Raw genomic sequence first — 25319 nt, 5'->3', positions numbered from 1 at the left:
CGTTTTCTTGACCATCGACAACGTGCCACTCGACTTGGACGAACTTTCTCTCCTGGAGCAACGTACGACTTGCTCGATCTCGCGTGTTCAGAGGGATTCTTCTGGGTGATTCGAGTTGATTACTTGGATTTTTAATAGAGGAGGAGGCGTCAGAGAGCTGATTTATAATGATGGTAGAGTTATCTGGGGTGAGAAGATTGGATTTTTATTCGAGCTGCGGTTCGTTAAGGTGTTAATAAAAATAAATCCGTCGCGAACGGCAATGGTTCGTCTCGAAAGCTGTGAGATAGTTTGAGAGACGAGACAAAGAGGGAACAGAAAGTGCCGTGAAAGGAATTTGCGGGCGAACTGTTGCGTATTTGCGTCGGGCTGAAGGACTCTCTGGGTGTTAATACAACCGAGTTTCTCGTTGATTAAAGGATCGTGCTCGAGAGTGCATCGATTGCGCTCGCATTAAATATTCATGAGCCCCACAGAAAACTCTGTTGCGTCTCTCGATCGCTGTTAAGCGTGTCACGCGAACGTTTCTGGTTAACAACTGGCGACAAAGAATTTTAACGAGCCACCCAGTCGACATTGTAACCGATGAACGGGCGAACCTTTAATTTGTTGTAGGTGAATTAGTGGAAATTAATCTCTGCCATCGTTCTGCCTTATCTTTGGAGGACACGTAAACGATAGAACAGAGCAGAGTTGAAAGCATTCTCACTACAGAAAGTAAGTGGAAGCTGACAAATACTATAAAACCCTGTGACGTTACCTGCCATGCTAATAACACGGCTCTGTTCAAGCTCGAAATCGAATTCAGCGTAGGAGCACACTTCATGTGTTCTGAATAAACACGCGTAGCTAACGCGGTGCTGGGTAAATATTTCCTTTGCGTTCTAAGCTCTCTCTCCCTTAAACGTTTAAACACGGAGATCTAATGACTGACTCCTGGCCATCGGCCAAAAGTCCAAATCAATCACCATAGCTCGCGCTTCTTCCAATAAAATCGCGGATTTCAACGTTCAACTCAATGTTTTCGAGGAAACATTCGCGGGAAACTTCGACGATTCGCGATTACCATTCGAATTCACGGTGAAGATCGCACAGCGGAGATACGAATGGCGTTTCAAGCTGATACTCGAAACCGAGGAGCCCAAAAATCGGGAACGCGCACAGCTCCATTGTTTGGAATGAAAAACAGCGACAGGTGAGAACGATGCGCGAACGAGAAGGGCAGAAACGCGGAACGTCAGCCGCGTGTATCCAAATTAATTTCACGTTACGCTGGCCACGTTTTTACCACGCGCGCGATGTATCTCCGGCTCGTCTGATTGAATAGCGAATGGAAACGACACGGGACTTTCGAAATTCGCGCGGTGAATGGAAATCGCGTCCAATAAATCGCGGTTTTTTTTGAAGGCGCCCTGTTCTCCGCGATACCGGCAAATTAGACCCGGATAGAACAATGTGAAAATTCAACGAGAAAACCTGGCCGTGTTGCATCTCGTTAACGATACGAATCGAGAACAATGGAGATCGCGAAGAATGGAGAAAGTTGTTGGAAAGTTGGTGCACGCTGAATGGAAAATCGTGAAGAAGTTTAACGAAGCCACGCGCTTCCGTTGGGCTTCGTTGCTGGAGAATTTCGCGCGTCCATCGTGGAACGAGTTGGTCGAATCCGCCATGGATATTGGTCGCAGGAAACAAACGCCAGGGGGTTTCAGAAACGTCGGTTTGACGCGTTGATAATCCCTATCAAGCTGTTCGACTCGTTAATATCTCCTCTCTGAAGCATTCTCCTTCGATGAATGCAGTTGTTTCCGTCAACAGAGCTCGATGCCACGAAATTAACGCGTGAGTGGCTCGAACAGCGTCAGAGGTTGAGCTATCGCGGGCTGAGCGACGCTTTTCAACGCCATTATCGTGCAGTTGCACCTGACACGTTCCATCTCCTAGTCAGGCGACGACGTCGTTGTCGACTGGGAACGAGATAACATCAAAGCTGAACGCGGGTAAACGCGTTTACCTTCGCGTACTTCAATACCTAGTTCTTCTAAAATTCTCTCTGGAATCTCTCTGGAAGCCACCAATCACTGTCAAGGGTTTCAATAACTTTCCTTCCTTAAACAACACCCTTCCAACGATCACGAATCCTCAAATAATCAGAGCCAGCTGACCACGCCTCTGATCGAAATTAGACAATCTCCAAACGCTGAATACCCAGCGACTGAGAAGCACGTAACCTCGCAGTGACGCGGAGAAAAGTGCTGGCCCCCTTATCGCGATGATCGATCCTCGCCAGCGGTGTTTCTGACGCGAGCTGACGACGGAAAGCAACATCAACAGGTTGCAACGGGACGCGAAACAAGCCGAAGACACGGAAGCTCGACTGTTTGTCTGCGACTGGCATCGGCCTAGCCGGTCAGATTTATTGGCTGCGCTCCTCGGCCCTAATAACGCCCCGCGGATTTCGAGGCTGAGCGTGACCCAAATACCAGGGGGGCTTCGATCATCCATCGAGCCGCGCGGTGACGCAGGAGTAGACAACCAGAGGGAAATTATAGGGCGGATTCTGAATTCATCCGAGCAGACGTGGATAGAATACTGGAATCGCTGAGCATCTCAAGTGGGATTAGTCGATCCTGGGAAAGAATCCCAGGGTGCTCTCTGTCGTCCATGTTTGTTCAGCCATGCGCGGATACCGCTGCTAGATCAGACTGCCTGCTACCATTTTATCATTCAGAAAAAATTAGAGAAAGAATCACTTTGTAAATCACCTTGACGTGATTCGTAAGCTAACGATCTCATAGTGCTAACCTTAAAGACGCATATTTGATCTCTAAGGTGGACCAAAAGAGTACGATTTGGCGTGACACGAAGCATTCCATCGTTCGTGTTTGTTCAACTATGCGCGGATACTGCTGCTAGATCAGACTACCTGCTACCATTTTATCATTCAGAAAAAATTAGAGGAAGACTTTGTAAATCACTTCGACATGAATCGTGAGCTAACGATCTCATAGATCTAACCTTAAAGACGCATATTTGATGTTAAAAGCAGACCAAAAGAGAGAAGCATTCCTACGCGTATCTCATCAAACCGTCAACGTATAATTCAGCGCGAAAGAATTTCTTAACGCGAACCGACAGGCTGGCTAGACTCCTGGGTGCCGACAGACAAACGTGACCCGAAATTAGCGTAACCACGCGAAGGAAATAGACAGTCTAGAAGCCCACTCGCGAGGGCCTACGATTCGAACGTTTCCGTTCGAACTAAACGCTTGGGGAATCATCAGTTTCGATTTCCTGCCTTCGTCTGCGCGACGTTTCAGTCACTTCGACGAACGATCGCCACAGCGCGCTAATTATACGCGTTTCATTTCGAAATTAACCTGGGCCGCCATGTTTATAACGCGGCAGGAAATCACTGTGGAGGGTCTGGCTAATAATAAACGGCATTATTTATACGGAATCGCAGTTCATCTGCAAACTCGCGGATAATTGTTTCCAAGATTGGAAAGCTTGTAAATAAATAGATTCGTTCGTTCGTGGCTCTCGCAACATTCCTCGTCGACTGTTTTCAATACTGGATCAAATTCGATCGTTGCAAGCAGAATAACAAGTTTGATTCTTAATTTTCTGGATGGCTGAGCATCTCCACGAGGTCCCTCTGGACCAGAGTCTATCTCGAAGCGTAACGAAGAACCCAGGCAAATTTTAAAAGGGCAACGTCACATTTTTTTGACTACCTCGTAAGAACCTGCAAAGCGTGGAATTTAATGTGAGCCTTCAAAGCCCGTCTCGGCGCTTCAAAGTGAATTTCCACGGAGAAAAGCGTTCGTTACATATCTCCTGAAGCTTCTGACACGGGAGACACAGTCTCCCTTTCTTCGTGTTTCGTTTTTTTCCTCATTCGCCGCGCGGAAAGGAAACAATTCGAAAAATTAAGGAAGAAAGAAAGCGCGCGCGCCGCAAAACGAGAAGCAGCAGACGGGCGAAACGGGGCGCGCGTCCACGAAGGAAACGGGTAACAGGGCGGAGGGGTGGAAGAAAAAAAAAGTAGCGCGCTGGAAAGGTGTGCAGCGATTAAAAAATTTTTTGTCTCCGAATAAAAAACCGCGCGCGGCATGAATAAAGTTTAAACGAGGGACAAAAAGCTGGCTGTACACCGACTGCGAGGTATTCGCATCAAAGCGGAAATTCGATGTGCGCGGGTAGCGGGCCAAAAAATCGTATATCGGTTGAAAAAAGAACCGAAACGTCGCGTTCGTTTGTCGCGAGGGTTGAGAACGTGCGCGCGCGCGCGCGGTGCTTTTTCCACCCCCGTGAGAAAAACCGTCGCGTTACGAGAAACGAATTTGGTCAGAGTTCGAGAGGTAACCCTGGCATAATTCGAGGCAGAATAGTATCGCGCTCCCTCGTAAATCATTCAGCGGGCGCAATATCGAAAAGGACGAAGTTCTAATCTCATAAATATATTACCAACGGCTCACCCTGGGAAATGTCACGAAACTAATCGCCTGGGCTGACATTTCCGACGGCACTAGTTAAAGTAACAAAATAAGAGCCTCCTCCGAATTGGAAGTTCAATCTAGGATTTTCCCCACGAAACAATCCAATCCGAGAAATTTATCGCGTCAACCTGCGATCGACGCTAAAAAAAAAAGAGAAATTAAGAGAGAAACCAGCTGAAAACAATATTTCGAAGAAAAATCTCCCGTCCGCGAGATTGTTAAGGAAAATTTGCACAGTAACCTGGGAATTGTGTGCAAAACGTTGGAAAAGCACGGAACAATGTGTGGACGCGCGAGATATTTTCTGGCGGTTGTTGCGCGAGCGTAAACTACTGAAAGGGCTCGAAATCGTCGAATACTTTTTTAGTCGTGGAAATCGGATTTTTCAAACGCGGTAATCGAACAATGGTACCAGGCATCAAGTTTGTTTCACCGTTGCGAGCAGCGAGCGAGATGGTTTCTCTATTGAGTAATCCAATTCGTTATAAATCACACTTGCCCTGATTGTGGATTAGGATTTTCGTTCGGTTTATTGTGCGCGGTAGTGAATGGCGCGACATAAAAAACGAATTGAAATAGTAGTTGTAAAATATCGAGTGGTTTTAGTCCATTGAAATTGAAAGGAAAATTCAGGGCGATGGAAAGTTTCTTTGAGAAGAACTGAGTTTAGGGAAGACGGTCTATAAAGTGAAACGTAGAATACGGTACAGCGTGAAAGAAGAAAGTAGTGGTACATAGTTTAGAAGTTAGCTCTGAGAAATGATATTTATACGTTGCTGAGTAGTATCAAAATGCTCTGAGTGACTATAGTCACTCATTACTGACACCATAACTATATAACTCATTGCTGACTATAAGTAACCATTGCTAAGTATTTTCTCTGTACTATAACTGACTATAATACCAAATTATAAGTATCCTCTGATTAGAAATAAAATATTCCAATGAAACCAACGCACAATTTCGAATGAAATAACTCGAGCAATCGTAAATATGAATGGTCCAACCCTCTGCTGTGGTTGAACACAAAAATGCTTTTGGATAGCCTGTTATAGATCCTTCGATGGGTTTTACAAGTGTTACGAACGATCCAATGAGAATGAATCAATTTCGAAGAAGCTCCCTTTGCATTTGGTCCCAGAAATTTGTCACCCCTGTCGATCTCGTCCCTCCTGGGGGTATTCGAACGACCACGCGGCACTGCGTCGGGTCTCGAAGTGAGGGCGAACCATCAGAGGGATGGGTGTTTGCATATTAATGGGCAAGTATCGCCGCGATCGTGCTCGATCACGCAACTTTCGCGTCGTGTATCGCTTCTGTGTCATATAAATTGCTGTCACGCTCGGCTCGCCTCCGCTTCGGTGTTACGACCGATCGTTTTATCGATAAACAAGCGAGTCTGAGCTAATGGCCCACCTCTGGGGATTTCCCTCCCCACGCGAGCACCTCTCTATTGAATTTCCTACCGACCGATATTTTGTTTTCGACTTTTAGAGAACGATAGGGTGAGGGACGGAGGACGAACACGGTTTTTATCTTACCGGTTGATCGATTACCCTCGCGTTATCATCGATTCTGAGCCTCGCCCGGGCGATATCGGTTCTCCAAAGAATCCCTCGCGTCTGGTAGCTCCTCTGGAGAAATTAACAATCGCGTTACCTCGAGGCTGACGCGAATAGCCGTGCACGCGAGAACCCTACCAGTCGATCGGTATCAACTTTCCTTAATTCGAACGCACTCTCGAAGTTTTCGAATTTCAAAAGCGGAGGAATCTGTCCGCGGAAGCATCGAGGATGCTCTACGCGTCCTCGAACTTGGTAGTTCGTGTTAAAACAGGGATCAAAGTCGAGGTGCACACGGTTTACTTCTTCGCTAAAGAGGATTAAGCTTCGTGTTCCTCGTTCGAGGACTGAAATTTTTAAATGCTCGTATATCCTCGGCGAGAGAGATGTTCAAGGGACGCATACGTTAAAAAAAAATAGAAACCAGACCGTTCAGGATGGAAACTTTTTAATAATTCTTAAGATCACATTTCTTCTCTGAAGAAGAGAGAGGAAAAGGAGATTACGGGAGATAATAATGGATAGAAAGGTTGGATTACGTTAAACCCACGATCCTTTCGCAATTTTAAGTAGAATACAATGATACAGAAATTTGTAGCGCCTTCGAAGATGTCTCTGGTCCCGTCTGACCTGATCATTCCTCTCGCAGAAGAATACGCGAGGCAATGCTTTGTCGCCGTCCAATTTGAAAAGCCCTGTATCCGAGACATCTCGCTAATCCAATACGGATTACTGGATATCTGATGTCGATAACCATTAACACAAAACCGATACCGGATCATCATTAATGCCAAGGCGATGTGGATTGTAGGAGGAACGCCATAATCAGGGCTGAGCAAGCAATATCGAACAGGCCATTTCCTCGCTGGGGGCCACACACGCGTGTACACGTGTACGCTCTGTGGATGCCCGATGAAAACGTTAAAGGAAAGTAATTGTCACACCTCGATTATGATTTAATCCAAGATGGACGGTAATTCGAAATGAATCGCGTGTCTCATTCTTCTCGAGAACGCGATTACTGTTACGATATGCTAATCAAAGGGTTGTTGAGCTATCGATGTTTGGAACTGATCGAAGTTCCATCCGATCAATTCGATTTTTGTAAATGAAGTAGATTTAGAGACGAGCTGAATACTGTTTCAGGGAATCTCGAAATTATGTTCGATGGAATAGCGTTATTATTAGCGAAGCAGTTCCCGATACTAAGACGATCGCTTCCAATCCATTGCTATCGATACAATTCATAGAACACTCGAGAATTTCCTTGAGACGTTCCCACGTGTCTCGTCGTTCCCTTTGAGGGATCTAAAACTTCTCTCGAGCTCCTCCGAGTGTCGCGAACTCGACTCAAAGACGTATTCAAAAAACGGGATATACGAGACAGAAAATAGAACATTAGCTATGCCAAGGGATTGAAGACTGGCGTCGAACTCGATTTCGAGCGCTCTGAGAATTTTACAAGACCTGAGAACCAGACGCAAGTCGCTGCTATTATTTTTATCTGCGATCTTCAACTGGACACGCGCGAGCCTGTGGAACACGTAAGTCATATGCGTCGTAGGAAAATTTGCAATATCCGGGAAACAGATTGCAATCTCTGACTCTATTTGGCTTCCTCGAGCTTTCTCTCCTTTAATTTCGTGCCACTTCGTCCACTTCCCTCGAACTCTGCTTTTTTCCCTCTCTCGAGCCTCCTCTCTGCCGCTAATATTCATTTCTCTTTCCGGAGCGCGTTTTCTTCCGGTAGATGAAGCCTTCCGCAGGACTCGTACCCCTCCGTGGACTTCGCGACTCAGGAAATTTTGACATTCATAGATAATTCAGTGACAAACGACAGCGGTTGCAAGAAGATGGAGAGGGCGTGACACGCTGAACGTGTTTTCTTACCAAAGAGCGACTGGTCCCATAAAGAAAATCATCCCCGGACAAAGGGAAACAATCGACTGGATTCTCTTTCGATAAAACGTCCTACAAATTCAGAAATCCTTTATTCACCCTGCTAGATTAATCCCACTGGCTCGACCCAAGAGCAAGCACTAAATAATTCATCGCACACGCGAGTCAATGGCGCGCAGATATCCACGGGACTCGAGGAATTCTTGGAAGAATTTCATCCTCCGACTCGACACCCCAAAAGTTCGCCCCCTGAAACGTCAAACGTGTTTCATAAGGGACAAAAATTGCTTTCCGTCGCGAGCGTGGAACCGAAGAGAGCGAGAGAGAGAGAGAGCTCCATTCGTTGGAATTCGCCGCTGTGACCCTTAATTGAGGGGTGGCAAGTGCCATCGACCGTCCATCGTTCTTCCCCCAGCACCCATCGCTGGTATCCATCTTCTCGTAACTCGACGCGCGTTCCATTTTCCCAATCATTTCGGAGGTGCACCAGCACCACGGTGTGTAAGGAGAAAGAAAGGGAGGGAAATCTGTAGGAAATGAACTAGGGTGCCGAAGGAAACCAGTCTGGGGCGAGTTTCGCAGCTACTTCGAGTGAGACTGAGCGGAGTCTCGTAAAGCAAGGTTGTAAATGTTTCAGACTGATCTAATTTTTTCTCTGATACTGTACTTCCGTGAGAAAGCCTTGTTGAGTCTTGCTTGCCACGTTTAAAGACTTTACAGGTTAATTCGAGACAAGAATCGAGCCACCTATAACCTGCACCCTAAATCCTCCAATAAGTAATCCGACACACCCCTAAAATTCTGGAACGCTCCCTTTCTAACTATCAAATAGCCATATCTCTTCAGAATTGCCTTGGTAGCATAGCATTCCAGCTACTACAGCGCATAGACTTCAATAATAGCATAACCCAATCTGGCGGTACCGCTGTTCCCCGAGTCGAGCTCTGAAAAGGTGTCAGCAAATTACTTTTTGAGATAGCGAAGGGATGCCAGATGTCCCGAAGGGCGCCAGTCTGATCGAGAATTACGTAAAGACGTCTATATCGCGGAGCAGAAGCCGATTGGGTTACGATTCCTCGCAGATTGAATCGCTTGTGTCGCCACGAGGCTCGATTGGCCCGACGGGAGCCGACAGATCGTTAAAGCTTTACGCGTGTCGATTTGTCGTGCACGTGGAGCGGCTAACACGCGTCTAGAAATTAACGACACCGAGTCCAGCCAATAATGGAAATCCGTGTAATCGATGCTGGAAAGCGATCGAGTTCTTTTCCCTCTGGTGTTCCGGCTATCTCTCCAATTGTCTGTGTCCAGATAGGGATGAAATGAAACTCTCGGTGTGCAGTTGATCGAAGGGAGGAAAGAAACGCGCGAAGAGTAGTTTGGATCGGTTGAAAGCGAGTTGATCGTTATGATTCGCGTGGTAGAGCGTGGAAATGGCAAAAAGAGGGAGAAAACGCGAGGAGTAATTTCCATTCTTTCGCTTGGGGTCAGCGGAGAACAGGGGAAGTTGAAAGGAAACCTTGTAAAAGGAGACGAGCTCTCAGACACGTATGACCCAAAAGGGAAAGTTCGTCCACCTAAAGACGGTTATCGCAGCAACAGATGTCTGAAACGTTCGACGGTGACGACTGCGATTTCGTTCCTCCAGGTTCGATGGACATCCGTATTTCGTCGACTAGTTCGCGCGACAATTAATTACAATCCCCGGATAATTACTTTCCTCGCGCGATTGCTGGCAACGCTCGACCGCTCCTACGAAGATTACATAGCGCGATCGCAATATTTAGAAATGACAAATTTAATTAATATAGCTGAAATTATAGAGCAGCGCGCGCGGACACTCTTGCTCTCCATCGAACGGTTCGCGTGCTCGTCCCATTACTCTTATTAGTAACGATAACAACCGCGCAATCGAATCAATTTCATTACCGCGAACAACTCGAAGCAGCAGAACTCCAGAGCTCGTTCAAAGAGCAACGGTTGAAACCGAACTGAAATGGCGAGTGGCACGCGAGATCAAAGAAACGCACCCAGACCTGTCGAGGCGCCTCTAACACCCGGCGGACTGACCTCTCCTTGGTGTTGCGGCCGTCCTCATCGTCCTCCTCCTCGATGTCGTGCAGCCTGGGGCTCAAGCGATGCTGAGCGCTACCCTCCTTCGAATAGTCCTCCTCCTCCGGCCTCTGCTCGGCCCCCTTCTCATCCTCGAGCTCGTCCAGGTCCTCGTCGAGGTTGCTCAAAGGCGCTAACTCGTTCGCCTTCACCACGGACACCTTCTTCGGTTGCTGTTGATCCTTCTCCTGTTGCTGGAGCAGCTGCTGCTGACTTGGCCGCTGTTGCTGCTGGCACTTGTGGCCGGTGGAGCCCTTCTTGGCCTCGGGGGTGGCCCCCGAGACAGCTGCACCACCCCCACCCCCGCCGCCACTGGCGCACGGCAGGCAGCAAGACCACGCGCCCCCCACCTCGGCACCCTAGCGCCACTCAACGTCAAAACATCCAGGTCCGGCTTCACCAGGCTCTTCCAGGTCCCCTTTCGATCACCTCGACTGATCACCAACGCTGTTCGACCCGTTTCCAACGGGCTACATTGTAGCTTCTGTCCACCTATGGTCTGAGATTAGACCTGCTCTTGGTGGTCCGTTGGCCAGTCTCTTCCTATTTCCGGGGCTACAAAGGCAGAGTTAGATTAGGCTAGACCTTTCAGGGACCCAGTGCGAGGAGTCGCTAGTCCAACTAGGTGATCAGAGTACATTCGATTACGATTCTTCCTCTCGCAACGCGAGATCTGGTTTGGTATTGGCGATCGAATGTCGTTCTCTTAGGTCCTCCGCAGTTTACGAATGTGGACCTAGGGTTTTATAGGTCCCCAGGTATCGAGCGTAAAAAGTTTCTTTATTCAATGGTGTTTAAGAGAGTCGATCTCCTGGTCCGATTACATTGACAGAGTATCTTGAGATTTAAGATTTACGGTTTAGGCTCTTTGAGATACTTCCTTGGGCACCCTCCGGGTGGTAGTTCTAGAAACCCTCCGATTTCGCTCCAGATGAAAAGTCTGGAATGATTCTAGGAAGCTTTCATAGCGCCAGATTAGGGCTGATAAGGCGTAGGAGTCCCTGCGAGTGATTCGAGTACGCGAAAGGGATCCAACCTAGCCGCGGTTACTGCCTCGACACCGTTGAAGGATCCTCTGAAGGTGGCTATCGTCGAAGTTAGCGGAAGCTCGTTCTCGAGCTCGCGAGACAACCTCCCGTTTCCTCCTCTCGCAGGAAATAACAGCGATTCCCTTAATAATCTTCGAGGAAGATCCTCTAATGGTACCTCGGTTCTTATCAAACGATTAAGGCGAGAGTGTTTGAAGTATGAAGCGGCGAAGGTGAAGATTGATCCGTAGGCCTTTGATCGCTAGTCACGTACAAAATTTCAATGATTCCGCTTGAGGTTTTGATGAAGATGCTAGAGAGTTTCGAAGATTCCTCAGACCTTGCTCTCGCCACCCTCTAAACAGACCAATGCGAGCACACTCTCGTCGTCCTCGGGGTTGATTCCAATGCGTATATCGAACTTCGTGCAGGAACTACAGCCACCGAAGAACTCGAACACCCTCGCAGGATAATTCTACATCGACTGGTGCGCGAAAACGCCCGACTACTATTCTTCTTTCTGTTAATTCGGGATGGCGGGGAATTCTCAAACGTCTCGCGCGTCGACTAGGACACCGATCTCACTGCGAGTCATCTACGAAACCTGTTTAACGCTAATTTTTAGAAACACACACCACGGAACGGAGATAGGTCCGCCTCTGTCTCGTTCTCCAGTTTCACAACCACCATCAGGATCCAACGAGGCCCTCGATCCGTCGTCCCACACCGAACACACCTCGAGCACTACTCACGCGTACGATTCTCTTCTCATTTCGACTGGGAGACGCGAGGTACCGGTTGGAATAAGAGAACCAGAGCCAATTGACGCGATTAAGCACGACATGCTTCTTTAATATCGATACTCGGGTCGATCCTCTTGCTATTTACTCTCAGAGTGACTGAGGAGTAATCGAGGATGCTTTGGCTGTTGGTCTGGTTGGTCCAGGCTTGCCTCTGTTCCGTTTCTTCGCTTGAAAGCTCAGTTCCATCGACTGGCCATGTACAGGATCTCACTCGAGTTCTGTTCAGAACCCTTTAGTAGCCGAAATTGAGGAGAGCATCCGTTAACGATGTTCTTGGGCAGATCGAGCATCCCTCGGGGCAGATAGTTCGACTAATTTGGCACAGGATTGTGTAGAAAACGTGCGTAAAAAGCGACGATTGGTGCGGACTGATGGCGACCCGGATCTGTTCTCGAGGATCTCCGTCGTGTTTCTCGTGTGGAGGAACACAGTTCTGATTGTCGACGGTGAAAGGACGCGCAGCTCTCGTCGCTAACGACGCGAAAGCATCCGCTCTATGGAAAATTCGATCTGTCAGGGGGTAAATGGGGGTGACGAGGGAGAGAGAAACGGGGAGACGAGTTGCCAAAAGTGATTCGCATCTTCCAAATTTCTGCGACTTTTTTCTGTTTAACTATCGACCAAAAAAGATTCGGTTCTCTTTTAATTTCAAATGAATTGTTGATAGAGACTCGTATTTGATTTTATTTTATTGCGTTAGACATCGTTGACACGAATCAGTTCGAAAATTGCGGAGCCACGGTCTTGTAACATTTTGAGCTACGCGCAAGCGAGATTTTCAATTTCCTCGGAAACTTCTTAGAGAAAATCTACTCGAATGTCGTAAGTGGCTTCTCGTAGATCGATTTCTCGCCGGCTAATATCGAATTCACGGGCGGAACGGCTCGATTTCCTGTTCGAAAGAGCATCGAGTATTACGTGGAAGTCCAACGAGTCACCCGAATGAATATTTGCCGACGATTTGTTTATCTCTTTCAACGGTCGAATCATTTTCGCCGTTCTACCACTGCGATTTATTAAAATGAAATTGCCATGCTCGATACGCGTGCTCGAAATCATTTCGAAAATTCGTTTTCCGCGTTATGATAATTCCATCGCTTTAAATGAGACTGGCCTTGTTTCGTACGCTCGAATAATTTTCAAAATGCATTCGTGTAAAGTACTCCCTTTGTCTCGTGCCCGTACAATTGTCAATAGATTGTTCCATTAGCAGAAATGATTTTCAAAACGAGCTGTTGCGTCGTGTTACGTTCGACAATGTCGTTACGAGAACTGATTGTAGTAAATATTCCCTTCTTTTTCTTTTACAAGAATTTTTCTAATTATCAAGCAACGAGTTAACTATAAAAATAGAGAATCCATGTTTCAATTTCGTGACGAAAGACAAGGCGACGTGACCGTTGTAATCACGACTAAAAAATAACATAAACGAGCGACGAGCTGACGAACCGAAGCAATCAGCCGAGAGTCGAGGCTGAAATTTTTTAATTTTCTCGCAATCTACGCTGGTTTCTATTAACCATTAGTCAGCAAATTGCCGGGAAAGCTCTTTTTAGATCGTGATTGGCTGCGGTTTCTCTATCACCCGTCGCGACCCTGCCCCACCCTCGCCGCACCGTGGAAATTCTTCAATTTTGTCGGCGAGTGAGAAAAAAAAAAGAAATAAACATCGAGAGGCGCCAGGAAATTGGATCCGCGAAGGGTGAAGGACCCTCAAGAATCGAGAAATTTTGTCGAGAAACACGAAATTTCATTGAAAAACTTGAAGAGCCCTCGTGGACCGTGAACGTTCGCCTTGAAGTGGAATAACGTCGAACGAAAGAATTTTCAAGCGTGGATCCGCTTATCTTTACATTTGTTTAAAAGCGAGGAAACGCTTCAAGCTTAACGAATAAGGAAATATAGCGACACTGATAAAAAAAAAAAGTAATAACTTCTTAAAGTACAAGGGCAATAATTGATACGATTCTGTTAGAACAAGCACGTTAACGCGATCTCGTAAAAGGTCTCGTAAATTATCCCCTACGTCCAACGAGGTGAAACGTCGCGATATTTGAATTCAGGCAACGAAAAACACAATGCTTCGATTATTTACGGGTCGCATTATGAATTAAGAACCGTGAGAGGAGGCGAATAAAATTTCCAATTAAATTTCCATTGATAACGTCACGGGACAGTGGAAATGTTTTAGACAATGCGAGGATTTAAATTTAAACGTAGAAACAACAGAGGATTTATGAAATACAACATTTTATACAGCCGCGGGAGCAAACAGCCGGAAACGCGGAAAAATGGAGTTCGCCGGTGTGTATTTGATTTTCCATGGGCGCTTGAAATAGAACCGATTCCTCGTGAGAGCCACGGGACGGAAAGACTGGGCTTCCCTGGGGGAATTCTATTTTCCTGAGAATCCGATTAAAGGCTTCCACGTATCGAATAAACAGGAAATTAGGTTACGTCATTAAGTGACACTTTCTTCTTCGAGCCTTCTCTCGTAGCCAATAATCCGCCGGTCCGATAGGCTGCTGATTAATTTCTCTTTAAACGAAAGCCCGCGCCGCCACTCGACCGGCGAATACCGATCGATCTCAGGCGGCAATCTTCTTCTCGAGTATCGATAACCGTGTTAAAACGCTGATAACGGTAAACAAGATCGCGGGGAGTGCGACGAGATGATTTTTTCTCGTCCATCCGCGGAAACGATTTTCACCAGCAATTTTCATCGCGCTCGAAATAATTAATCGATGAAACAGATTTTATTCGCGGCGCTCCGCGAGCGTGTCTATCGTATCGCGTTCCAATTCCGACGGATGTTCACCGATATTCCGTGTTTATACCTTTTTCCAGAGATGCTTCGATTGAATTTTTACGTTGTACAATTCTCGTCGATATTTATAAATAATATCCGGTAAAGCAAAGTTCAAACAGTCGGAGTTAATCTAACCGGTGTCACCTGTAGATCGAATAATCGCCCCGGATGCGACAGAAATTAACTGTAGCCACGGGGTCAGGTCAAAGTTCACGTCGCAGGCCACGCCGATTGGTCAATGCCAAGGTCCGAATTAACGAGACGATAATTACCACGCGGACATCGAAATATTCATCCTCGAACTGTCTTCGAGGGGCTGCCTCGTCTGTGCCCGTTAACCGTGCTCGTATAATTAATTAATTTGTATACCAGTTCGCCGTTTACCCGTCCCAGCCATTTTACGGCTAATATTAATTCCTCTCTCGAGTCAGGCTAACCGGAAACGAAGAGTTTCGCGAGTCAATCGCTCTCGATCCCTCTCTGCGAACTTAATTACCAAGGAATTGTATGCTCGCTATCCTTTTTGAATTTTAAAGACGCTGAGTGAATCGAACGTCCTTCCTGCCTCAAAGATTCATCGATTTAAGTAGCTCGAGTAAAAAATTCGAGATAGAGAGAGCGAAAGTTTCACTGTGAAAACCGAAATTAGTTGGAACAAGTGGAGGAGACGCATTAATGGTCAGACTCGGGCAGAGAAATAAATACCTTGGCAAAGGCTGGCCCATCAGTCTTAATCCACCGCGGAAATGGTTTAATTCGCGTTACGTGCCCGTCCACTCTTGGACGGATGGTTGTTGTTACATTCCCTTCCTCGTTGCATTATCAAACGCGAAACTGGCGGCAAAAGAATACGTATTCAGGTTCGCTTAATTAAGACTTCGTAGCTGTTCGACGAAAACCGTTTGCAATTAAACGCGCGACGCTTTTCTTCTCGTTCAAGCGTTTTCGATAAACTAAACAAACGAGAAACGTCGTACCTTTTACGAGAGACGATGGTCATCGTAGTCCATTTTTCTCGCACTTTCTTAGCAATTGTTAATTGCACGCTGTCACTCTCTTTAGCGTCGCGAAAAATTGTTCAAAGACAGAAGAACAAGTACCAATTAAGGGTTCATTGAGAGTCTCCTTCGAGGGGTGCGGATAATTTTATTTTCCAACGCACCGTTGACCATCCGGTGTAATTAATTGACAGATGCCCGAGGGTCTGCGTTGACAATCGATGACTGCCCGTGGGCACAATCATCGAACCCCTCGTAATTGATGACAGGAGCGTACGCGTGATAATAAAGTCACATATCGGAAGCTGCGCCAAAAACAATCTTATCCTCCGGAACGATGAACCTTTTGTTTACGTCGAACCGTGAGAAACGAAACTCAACCGCGATTTTTCTAATTCGAAACGAGAATTTATAATCCATCGGACAATTTGATCGAGTTACTGTCAAATGAATCGCGTCGTTGCTCGTCTGTACATTTTTTTTTGTCCGTCGTCGAATAAATTTCGCGACTCCGCTCGTTAATGAATCGAAAAGGAAGCTCGAACAGCGGCGAAGCTGAACGGAAGCTGATGAAAGCATCCGACTTCCGGTTCAGGTTTTTCCATCGAACTAAACGGACTTTTCGTTCGTTCGACCATAAATGATTTATGGTCGAATAGCACGATAAATCCTCTCGGATTTTTTCTCATTTTTTCGACTCCCTTGTTCCCCATCCCCCCTCACCTCCTTTTAATTCCTCGATGCGAATGCATTTTTTCAACAAAAAGAAATGTAACGCGTGGCAAAAAATGATATCCCGCGATATCGATTGCCACGGGAGCTAAACTTTCGCTCGAAAGGTTCCTTTCGTCTGACCATAGATACTCCTGTTCTACTTGTTTCACGGATCGTAACACGGATCCTGAAATAATTCCATCAGATTTTGTTTGCCACGACTCTTGCACTTTCCTGGGTGGTATTTCTTCGAAAACAACTACAAAACACGATCGTACGGATTTCGAGGGCTCGATCAAGTTTCGAAACTTGGACGAAACGGAAAAAGCGCGGTTCAGAAGCGAATCAGAGGCAACTCGTCTCCTTCTTCCTCTTGCTCGTTGCTTCTTTGCCGGATCGCGCGGTGCGTGACGCGATTCGAGCGAATCATAACTTCTCGTGGCGATTGTTTTCGATAATGCTCGCTCGAACGCGAAGAAACAGATTATTGTTGCTTCAAGAGCTGCCGGAACTCTCGCGGAAAGGAGCATTGTCGAGGTTTTCGTCTTTGTGCCGCTCTCTTACCCAACGTTTGACTGAAAGAGTGCTTCGACAATGTTGCCATGATTCATTATCCAATACTGAGCGGTTCGAGTGTATTATTCGGTGAACGTACTCGTGTTATTGCGATCGCAACTTGTATGAACTAGAATTTTTGAGATAGTAACTCGAATTTCTTAATTTTTGGAGAGAAAGAAACTCGAATTTTCCCTCTTCGATTCTGGAAGCTAGTGAACCATTTTTCTGAAAAGCACCGTGTCACAGTGCAGCTATTTTAGTCGATGAACTCGTGATTAAATTTTGCAATGCGTTACCCGGCACGCGAAAAGTTTCGCGACACAGTTTCTCTGACTTTGAGTCCGACCACGAACTTCCCGTGACTCCGCTGGGATTCGGCTGACTAGGCACGCTTTTATTTCACTGCGTCAGCGAGCCAATTCCGTGGGAACTTCAAGTCGCTGCACCCAATTCCAAACATTGACTCCACTCTAGTTTACTATGCCTCCGATGACGTCCCGTCATCGCGGTCCAAATAGACGAGACGAAAATCGAATAACTTTCTCGAACCTCGAAACAAGCAACTCTGAATGCTTCCAAGTAATTCCTTCGAATACTTCGAATCGCCAAAGGATTCTCGATAACGTTGCAACGAGTGTCCAATCGCGATTCGTTCCACTTTAGACGCAAGTTAAAAACTTGCCAGGGACAAGAATAATTCCGCACCACCCCTGAGAGAACCCTGAGAGCATCGCGAGCGAATCAACGCTATCCATTGTCAACAAGCATACCCCAGTGCACGTTGCTGGCACACCCAGCTCGCTAGCCCAAAACAGCGAACCCCTCGAACCGAGTAAACCACCCTCTGAAACGAAAATCACTGGCAATCATCGCTCGAGGATGGCTCGCGTCACGCACGGCCGCGCTCGCATGGGAAAGTTGGCGGCCGTGGGCAACGGACAACAGGTTGCAGGTCACACGGTCGCGCAACCCCCGTGGAGATCGCGGATCGTTCGATTTCTTTCTGCCGGCTTACTGGCTGCCGCAGGCCTGCCTCCGTTTTCCGGCTGGTTCACCAGGACGCGAGAGCGCGTAGTCCCAGAGGACGCGGGCCTGGCCACTGCATCTGGTCACAAGAAATGCCACACTGATGCACCACGCGCACTTCCGTAACGATCGCGCACTGAGAGGGTCGGAAATTGGGGATCGAGGGCGGTTAGATGGACGCTGAAAGGGGTGCGGAGCGAATGGTGCGAGTTTCGGGGGTGGCACGAGTGTTTGTGTGTCTGAAAGCGGGTCCTTTTGTGCTCCGCGGGATTAGAATGATGAATTAGGGGTTGCTTTGGGGGAGGTTCGAGAACGTTTGATAGTGTGGACAGTATTGTAGCTTGTAGCTGTGAAGCGACGAAAAATTGAGTTCGATACTGCTGTAATAAGTTATCAGACGGCTCGATCCTGTACTGACTCGCGCGTAAATCGAAGCTGCGCGATACGAAAGCTTTCTCTGCACGATTGCTGAAAATAAATTCGCTACGAAATGAGTAGAATCGGGGGAATGAAACAGTCGCCACGTGCACGAAGGCCACCGGGTATGTACGTTCCTAGCATCGATAAAACCATTCTCTACTGCTCCAAAAGCGGGAAACAGCCACCCGAACACCGCTCTCCATACAAAATTCCAGCGGAACAGCAACAGCCTCTTAATTTCGAAACTCGAACCCGCACCCCACGAGCCAGATATTCACTCGACAACTTCAACCCCCTCGAAAAAAAGAAACCAACGATAAACGCAACTATTGCAACGGATACACCAAGGGATGGCGAAAAATTCACTACCAGACTCATCGAGAGCATCGAAAATCGGTCCTGCCTACGGTCCAGAATGGAGACCAGGCTGAAAGTATCGCCAGCGACGGAGGCAGCATCGCAGAGGCGGAAATCACCGCCGCATCCGCATTCCCTCGCATTTTCCTTGGCGCGGAAGGCTACCTGAGTCCTATCGAACGGGCTGTCGCGTCCTTTCACCCCACTTTGCACGCAGAGATGGTTGCACGGCCACTAAACCGGGGTAATCCTGGCGCAGAGCACCTGGCCCGATCGGAAACTGCCCCTAGGACCCGGCACAGACACACAGACACAGATCCAGAGGTTCTCGACGACACCCCGACCAACTGGTAGGACGCCTGACAGTTAAGGGTTGTTACGGGGTGGCCTGAGTCGCTGACTGAACGGCAGTCACGATGGGGATCTGTTTAACGTAAGATGGGAAACGAAGAGGACGACAGGAAGAGGGTGGTCGAGTGGTTTCCGTACCGCGAGGAGGCTCGGTGCTTCCGAGCCGAGACGATGAGCTCGTGCGCCGTCGTATTGACGTTGACGGCGGCCGAGACCCGACTGACGGAACGATTCTCTGTGTAGCGTCGCCGTGGCACAGTAACGTAGCATCCGGAAAAGTGGAGGGCACCGCGACGCCGCCGTTCGCCGCCGGTTTTCTTTATTTTCTTATTGCCTGTTGATGACGCGCGGCCAGTCTGGCGTTCACCAATTGATCGGCACGTTTGTTGAACTTGCCTCCAATTCGCCGTGAAATTATCGCCGACTGACGATTGATCCTATTCGTGGTTAGTAGTTTATTGGTTCGCGGTACAGCCACGGGTTGGATTTCGAGACCGTTTCTAAGGAGGATAACCAGGACTTTCCGTGACGTACGTTACTTTCCTTCGAAGCGTCTCGTTAACGATACTTTGGGGAGGAAACGGCAACGCGATACGAGGAATTCACCAGCGTCCGGTAATTTTCGTGGACCGCTTCGAATTTACCCGTTCAACTTTATTACGCAATTAACGTGTCCGATAGTGTCGTCGACATCGGTGGTGGCCAGCACCCCACCAGCAGGCCTCCGCACCGGCTGTTTCGCAAAAATTAGGTCACCCTAACTCCCACCAGACGGCCAGTCACACACGTACACGCAGCATGGCGGTCTCCGCTGCCCTTTTCAACGGCGCATCCTACTGTTTGTTTAAAGAATCGCACCGCGCAGATTTTCTGTGTTTAATTTGGGAATGGCTGGCCTCTCTCCCTCGAGAGAGAAGGAGAGAGGCGTTGCTCAACGTCAACGAGATCCCCGTTGCCCTGTCCCGCGTGCCACTTCCGCCTGCCGCGAGACAAACGTCTCCTACGATCACGCGTTCATTGTACTCTCACCGCGAACAGTTCGCGAGAAACAGAGACGCTGGACAGCTTGGATGCTTCCGTTTCCGTTCAGAATTTTCCAAGTTTCGCGGCGATATAGAAGAATTGACATTTCTTTGTTTTTTAGCATTTCTTCTCGCGATTTTTAGGAAACGAAACGCGTGATTGGACGTTCGCTGAAATCGAGACGGGACCAACGAAAATAAGTCTTGAGAGATCGGATTATCCGCGTCGAGTTGCATCGATTCGAGAGCGTTGTTGACGTTGAAGAGCGAACGCTCGCCAGCCGGAAATATCTGAACGGAGGCCATAAACAGCGTTACGAGGGAAGAAAACGAAGCCAATGGCTCAGATTAACCATCCTGACACCTGACGGTGATTACGATGATGGACGGACGATGAGGACGCGCGATACAACGCGATGGGGATGGTTCACGGGGGGTTGATTGTATAAAGAGGCATGCAAATGTTGGAAAGAGAGAGACGAGAGAGAGAGAGAGAGAGAGAAAAAAATGTAAATGGAGGACATAACAGAAATGGTAAAAATAATGGTGGGTAAAGTGGTGATGAGAGCAAAATACATAGGGGGTGAAGAAGAATGTTGAATATGCGATATGGTGGAAATATGTGTTTTACTAAAACCCGACGAACGCGATACAGCTTTTTATTACGCCCACCAGAATTGTCATAGTCGTTCGTTAGTTTTCAGAATTGAATTATTTATCGTGAAATATTTATAGCGAGGCTATAAAAAAAAAAATGAATTTGTTCCAATATTTCTCTGTATTTCCCTGCACTCCAAAAAGGGAATATTTGTCTTGAATTACAAACAGTCGCGTCGCGTTCACATTTTTGATCCTGGGGTGATCGATTTCTATGTAAACGATAGAAGGGTAGTTGGATGTGACAATGAACGTTGCGTTACGGATCAGTTTAGCTGTTTGCCTCCGTTACGGCATACTGAACGATAGGAGATAGCTGGAGTTCGCAGTTCACGAGACCCAGATGCAGAATTCAATTTGCAATGACATCACGGTAATTGGTCTGCAAACTTCCATAAAAATTCCACGCGAATTTTTGTCGGGGATGCTGGGAGCCCCCCAACTGCGCAGGTCTCAATCATCCCAGGGCTGTACCAACGATTTCAGAGATAGCTAGAGCTCGTGTAATGAACTCGGGCGTTTCACGCGAGTTTCACGAACGCTCGGAGGATAAATTTATTTAATCAATAAAAAGCACTTTCCGATCCAAAAGAGAGACGTTTCTCATAAAGATGCAGTTTGCCAACCGCGACGCCAGGAAGCCATACAAAATTCATCGCTTAATTCACCTCTCGGCTCGGCTCGTTTAATAATTACTAAAATCGAAAATCGATAGCGGACCGAGTTAATTAATTCGTTTTGTCCAATCCAATTGACGGATGAGTTTCGTCCACCAAAACGAAATTTCTATGCTAAAAGAAACATAGCGACGTTGCTTCGTTTCAATTCGATGCTAATCACTCCCTGTAAGTCTCTTTTCGACAACTGCAGGGCTGCCAAATTTTTTTATAAATTAGATGATTTTCAAGTAAACTACTATATAAATTATAGTTAGTGATAAATGGTGAATATTCGATCGCGACGTGTTCGATGGATCCATCGAACTTGGACTGCTCCAATAAGACGTTCCTCTCAACCGATGGGTTACATAAGGAATGCACTGTCCTTCGAAGTAGCTCTAGTCAGCGCGAAGCGGAAATGCACGCGTGCGGCCCGCAAATTGTGCCAATCTTTGCGGCAGATAGCGGTGTTATCATTTCGTACGTCACACAAGTGGGTAATGGACGGCCCGGTGGCCATTAGGTCTGTCAGTTCTACTTAAGGCGACACGCCGGTTACGTGACGTGAATTATGGGACGCACGAACGGCTCGCACGCGAGTTGCTCGCATGTTCGACGTCGCTCTATGGGAAAAACGTGATTGAGACAAACGACGCCTTCGAGAGCGCGCCTCGCGATACTTTTTCGTCTGCGACCTGGCGTCGAGACTCTCGAATTCCGCTTCTCGACTTCTTTTCTCTGGAACAACGACCGCGCGATAGTTGGTAACAATAAAAATTGGACGTTATCGTTAAAAGCTGAGCTTCTCCCAAAAGTAATCGCTGAGAAACCGAATCGAGCGCCATTGTTCCGTGGTAATGATCGCAGGAAGAATCGGCGAGACTAAACAAGTACACAAGTGCGCTATGAAAAATCATCGTTTCCGCTGGAGGGTGTGTGCTCCGAGGCGCACTTTGAAGTTCAGACAGGCGGAGGAACAAGGGAAGAGCATGAAAGCTTGGTAAATAGCAATTAAAAATCTGCCTGCGACGCATCCCTAACGGAAAAGCATTCCCCAGACGTACAATCGATAATTTTATACATGTTTCGCATTTAAGAAACGCTTACCTTTTAATCAAACGACTCTCTCGCTCGTTTTACTCGATAATGCTTCCCATCGCGTGCCTCTGCTCGTCCGAATATATATTTCAATCGAGCAATTTCATTCATTCATACCATCGTACGCTGTTTAAAAGTGCTGTTTAACTTCTCGTTTCAGAAACACGTCGCACGTGACGTCACGTCACACCGCCTCGAATGGAATTCGAAAACAAACCGAGGTGGTCGCCGACCTCGCTCACTTTCATACGAAGCTCGTCCTTCGCGCGAGACAGTTGTGGCGTCGAAATTTCTCTGCTGACTGTGCGAACGTCGCGAAAATTCGTCGTTTCTGCTTTCCCTTTCGCGCGTTGGGTTGGTCTCTCGTTTTCGTTGCGCGAGTGCAGTGTCTCAGAACGGAGAACGGACCGAGAGGATGGAGAACAGAGTTGGAGAACGAGAAAAGCTGAAACAGGGGAGGCAGACGACTACAAGTGGGCGGTTAGATAAGAAAACGACGCAATCACAGGTGAGTGGAGCACATATTCGTAGAAAATATCGTTCAACTGTGTTCGTTTCGCGTTCTGAGTATCGTTTTGCGTGAATCACACGTAGAGTGACAGATAGAATTATACTGATCGTCTCAATGGCGTCGATAGCGGTTCGTAATGAACGACAGACTCTCAGAAAGCTTCAGAAAATTCTTGACGAACATTTTGCAAAAGAATTTCCATGGTTTTCAAAAGGAACGTCGCATTTGTGTAATAATTGCACAAAACACGTGCAAATTCCGCGCAGTTTAATCTTGTTACACAAGCAAAGCCAACTTAGCCTGGGGCAATTATCACGCTACCAGTTACGAAGCACAGATCTCGCACGAAAGTTGTCCAAAAACAAGAAGAGAAATTTCTGGACGCGTAACAGCAACCGTAACCATTTGTAACAAACCACACAATTGTTGCTACGTTAATTGCCAACAGTTTGGCAACACTCTTCTTAAAAAAATCTTGTGAAAAATTACGAGTATCAGAGGAGCTTAAAACGTTCCATTTTCTCGCGTGGTAGAATCGCTGATGATTGATAAGCATCGAAAAAAAATATTAGCCGACGTTTATCGCGCGAGGGCTGCCACCCCTGGTCATCAGGTCTATCCGGACCTATCCCTTCGATTTCGCGCTCGCTGTCCGTCCAGAAATAGAAACCGTCCGCTTTCTGTCCGGCAGACCGATAATCAAGAGTAAATAGAGACAAAAATAGCAGGTCCAGCAGCTCTAGACCCTGACGAGGGGAGCTCGTAGGGCGGATCAAGTGTAACGAACGAGCGCGTACACATGTGCCCGTGTTTTTCCTGCGCGGGGGGTGTTGTGTGTAATATGGAAGACTGAAATATTGCAGCGCACTTTTTGAGCGGGGAAACCGTACGGCGACGTATTTTTATGTGAAAATTCGAGGTCGTTGGTAGAGGCAAAAATAACGGACACGCGTTTCCTCTTTTCCGGAGGGTAGGATCGCGGAGAAGTCTGAAAAGGGGGTGAAATATATCGAATTTTGTTTCGCGTTTACTTCCCCACATTTCTCTCGTGCTTTCTGCTGATACTTTTATTGCGCTTGTCGTTGTGCAACGCTGCTGGAGATTCGTGGACGACTCACTTCGAGACCACGGCGGCGATTAGTTCAATTATACGTCAGTATTATAATAGATTAGGTAGACTAGTCGAGGAACGCTCGCGTTACTCGTAAATGTCTGCACAGCGACTATCGGATTATTGGAAATTTCCAAACTGTAATTAAACTCTGCATAGAGGGTGGAAGAGGAAGGGCCGAGACAAAGAGGGCGGGGGAGAGAGTGAAATGGATGCATGGTTTGCTTCTTATTGAGTCTTGAATGATGCATTAATGCATTATGTTCGCAGTTCCCTCGCATGGTAGACGCTACTTGTTCGCTATATCACAATACAGAGATGTAATCGACTTTAATTGCTCTCGTCCATTACTCCGCAGCCACGGGGTGAGTTTAATATTCAAAATAGCATTCGAAATTGATAATATATTATTCATGAATGTAAAATAATAAATTATTCAAAGGAACCAATCTAACTTTACGTATCGTGCGTTTGCATATTATAATTCGAAGGCGCAATCAATTTTAATTGCCCTTATGCGACGATCCGCTGTATCAGATGAATTCAACGATGGCGCGCTGCATTCGAAATCGGAGATAATCCATTTATCAGCGAGGGATAATAAATTATTTAGAAAAAAAAGGGACTCTCCCTTGGTTCCCATTAATCGACATTAATTTTACGGCTGTACGATTGCGGATGCGATTAAAGGAACGCCGCGAATTAATTACGCCGAAGCAGACTCGAACAGAAGTCAGATATTTAGCGAGCAACGTCGAAGTTACACGAGCGGAACGCAATTTTGCAGAGCTTTTCTCTCGAGGAATGTTGATGCTCAAAACTTTCTACCCGTCCCTTTTGTCTCTTACTGCTTCTTCGAAATACGGATGGCGTCCCAGATACGCCCCCTTCCGTTCTCCACATTCATTTTCTTCGAACACCCCCATTAATTCATCACTTTCCTATTCCATTATTCGATTACTTCCTTACCTCGCGATTGCACCATCTCTTATATTACCTCGCCGTTTTATTGCTCCATTTTCGTTCCATTCTAACATTTACCTTTTTTCTTTTTTTTTTTTTATACTCTTTTTACTATTCTATTATTCCATTATGCTATTGTTTCGTGCGTTGTTCCGCCGC

At 47.0% G+C, this 25319-nt stretch overlaps 1 protein-coding gene and 1 long non-coding RNA gene across 4 annotated transcripts in view; both read right to left on the bottom strand.

Annotated features, from left to right (window-relative positions):
* Positions 1 to 25319, bottom strand: part of Dnc (phosphodiesterase dunce) — a 219903-nt gene that overhangs the window by 175102 nt on the left and 19482 nt on the right. Inside the window, exon 1 of one of the 3 annotated variants that reach the window (XM_076901311.1) lies at positions 10034 to 10324. The exons of 1 other annotated variant lie outside the window; for it this stretch is intronic. The gene's annotated coding sequence lies outside the window, so the exon portion shown is untranslated. Of the gene's footprint in view, positions 1 to 10033; positions 10325 to 25319 lie in introns of those variants that run through there. One more of the 3 variants, XM_076901312.1, reaches the window with a different exon arrangement.
* On the bottom strand, positions 12163 to 19390 carry LOC143427481 (uncharacterized). Its single transcript, XR_013102315.1, has 3 exons — positions 19278 to 19390; positions 18001 to 18090; positions 12163 to 12400 (listed from the first exon to the last, which is right to left on the bottom strand). It is a non-coding gene; the product is annotated as an uncharacterized LOC143427481 (long non-coding RNA).

Source organism: Xylocopa sonorina, chromosome 9 (assembly GCF_050948175.1).
Source record: "Xylocopa sonorina isolate GNS202 chromosome 9, iyXylSono1_principal, whole genome shotgun sequence".
NCBI classification, from domain to species: domain Eukaryota; kingdom Metazoa; phylum Arthropoda; class Insecta; order Hymenoptera; family Apidae; genus Xylocopa; species Xylocopa sonorina.
Note: the sequence above shows the minus strand (reverse complement) of the source record. Positions and strands in the feature narration are given on the sequence as shown.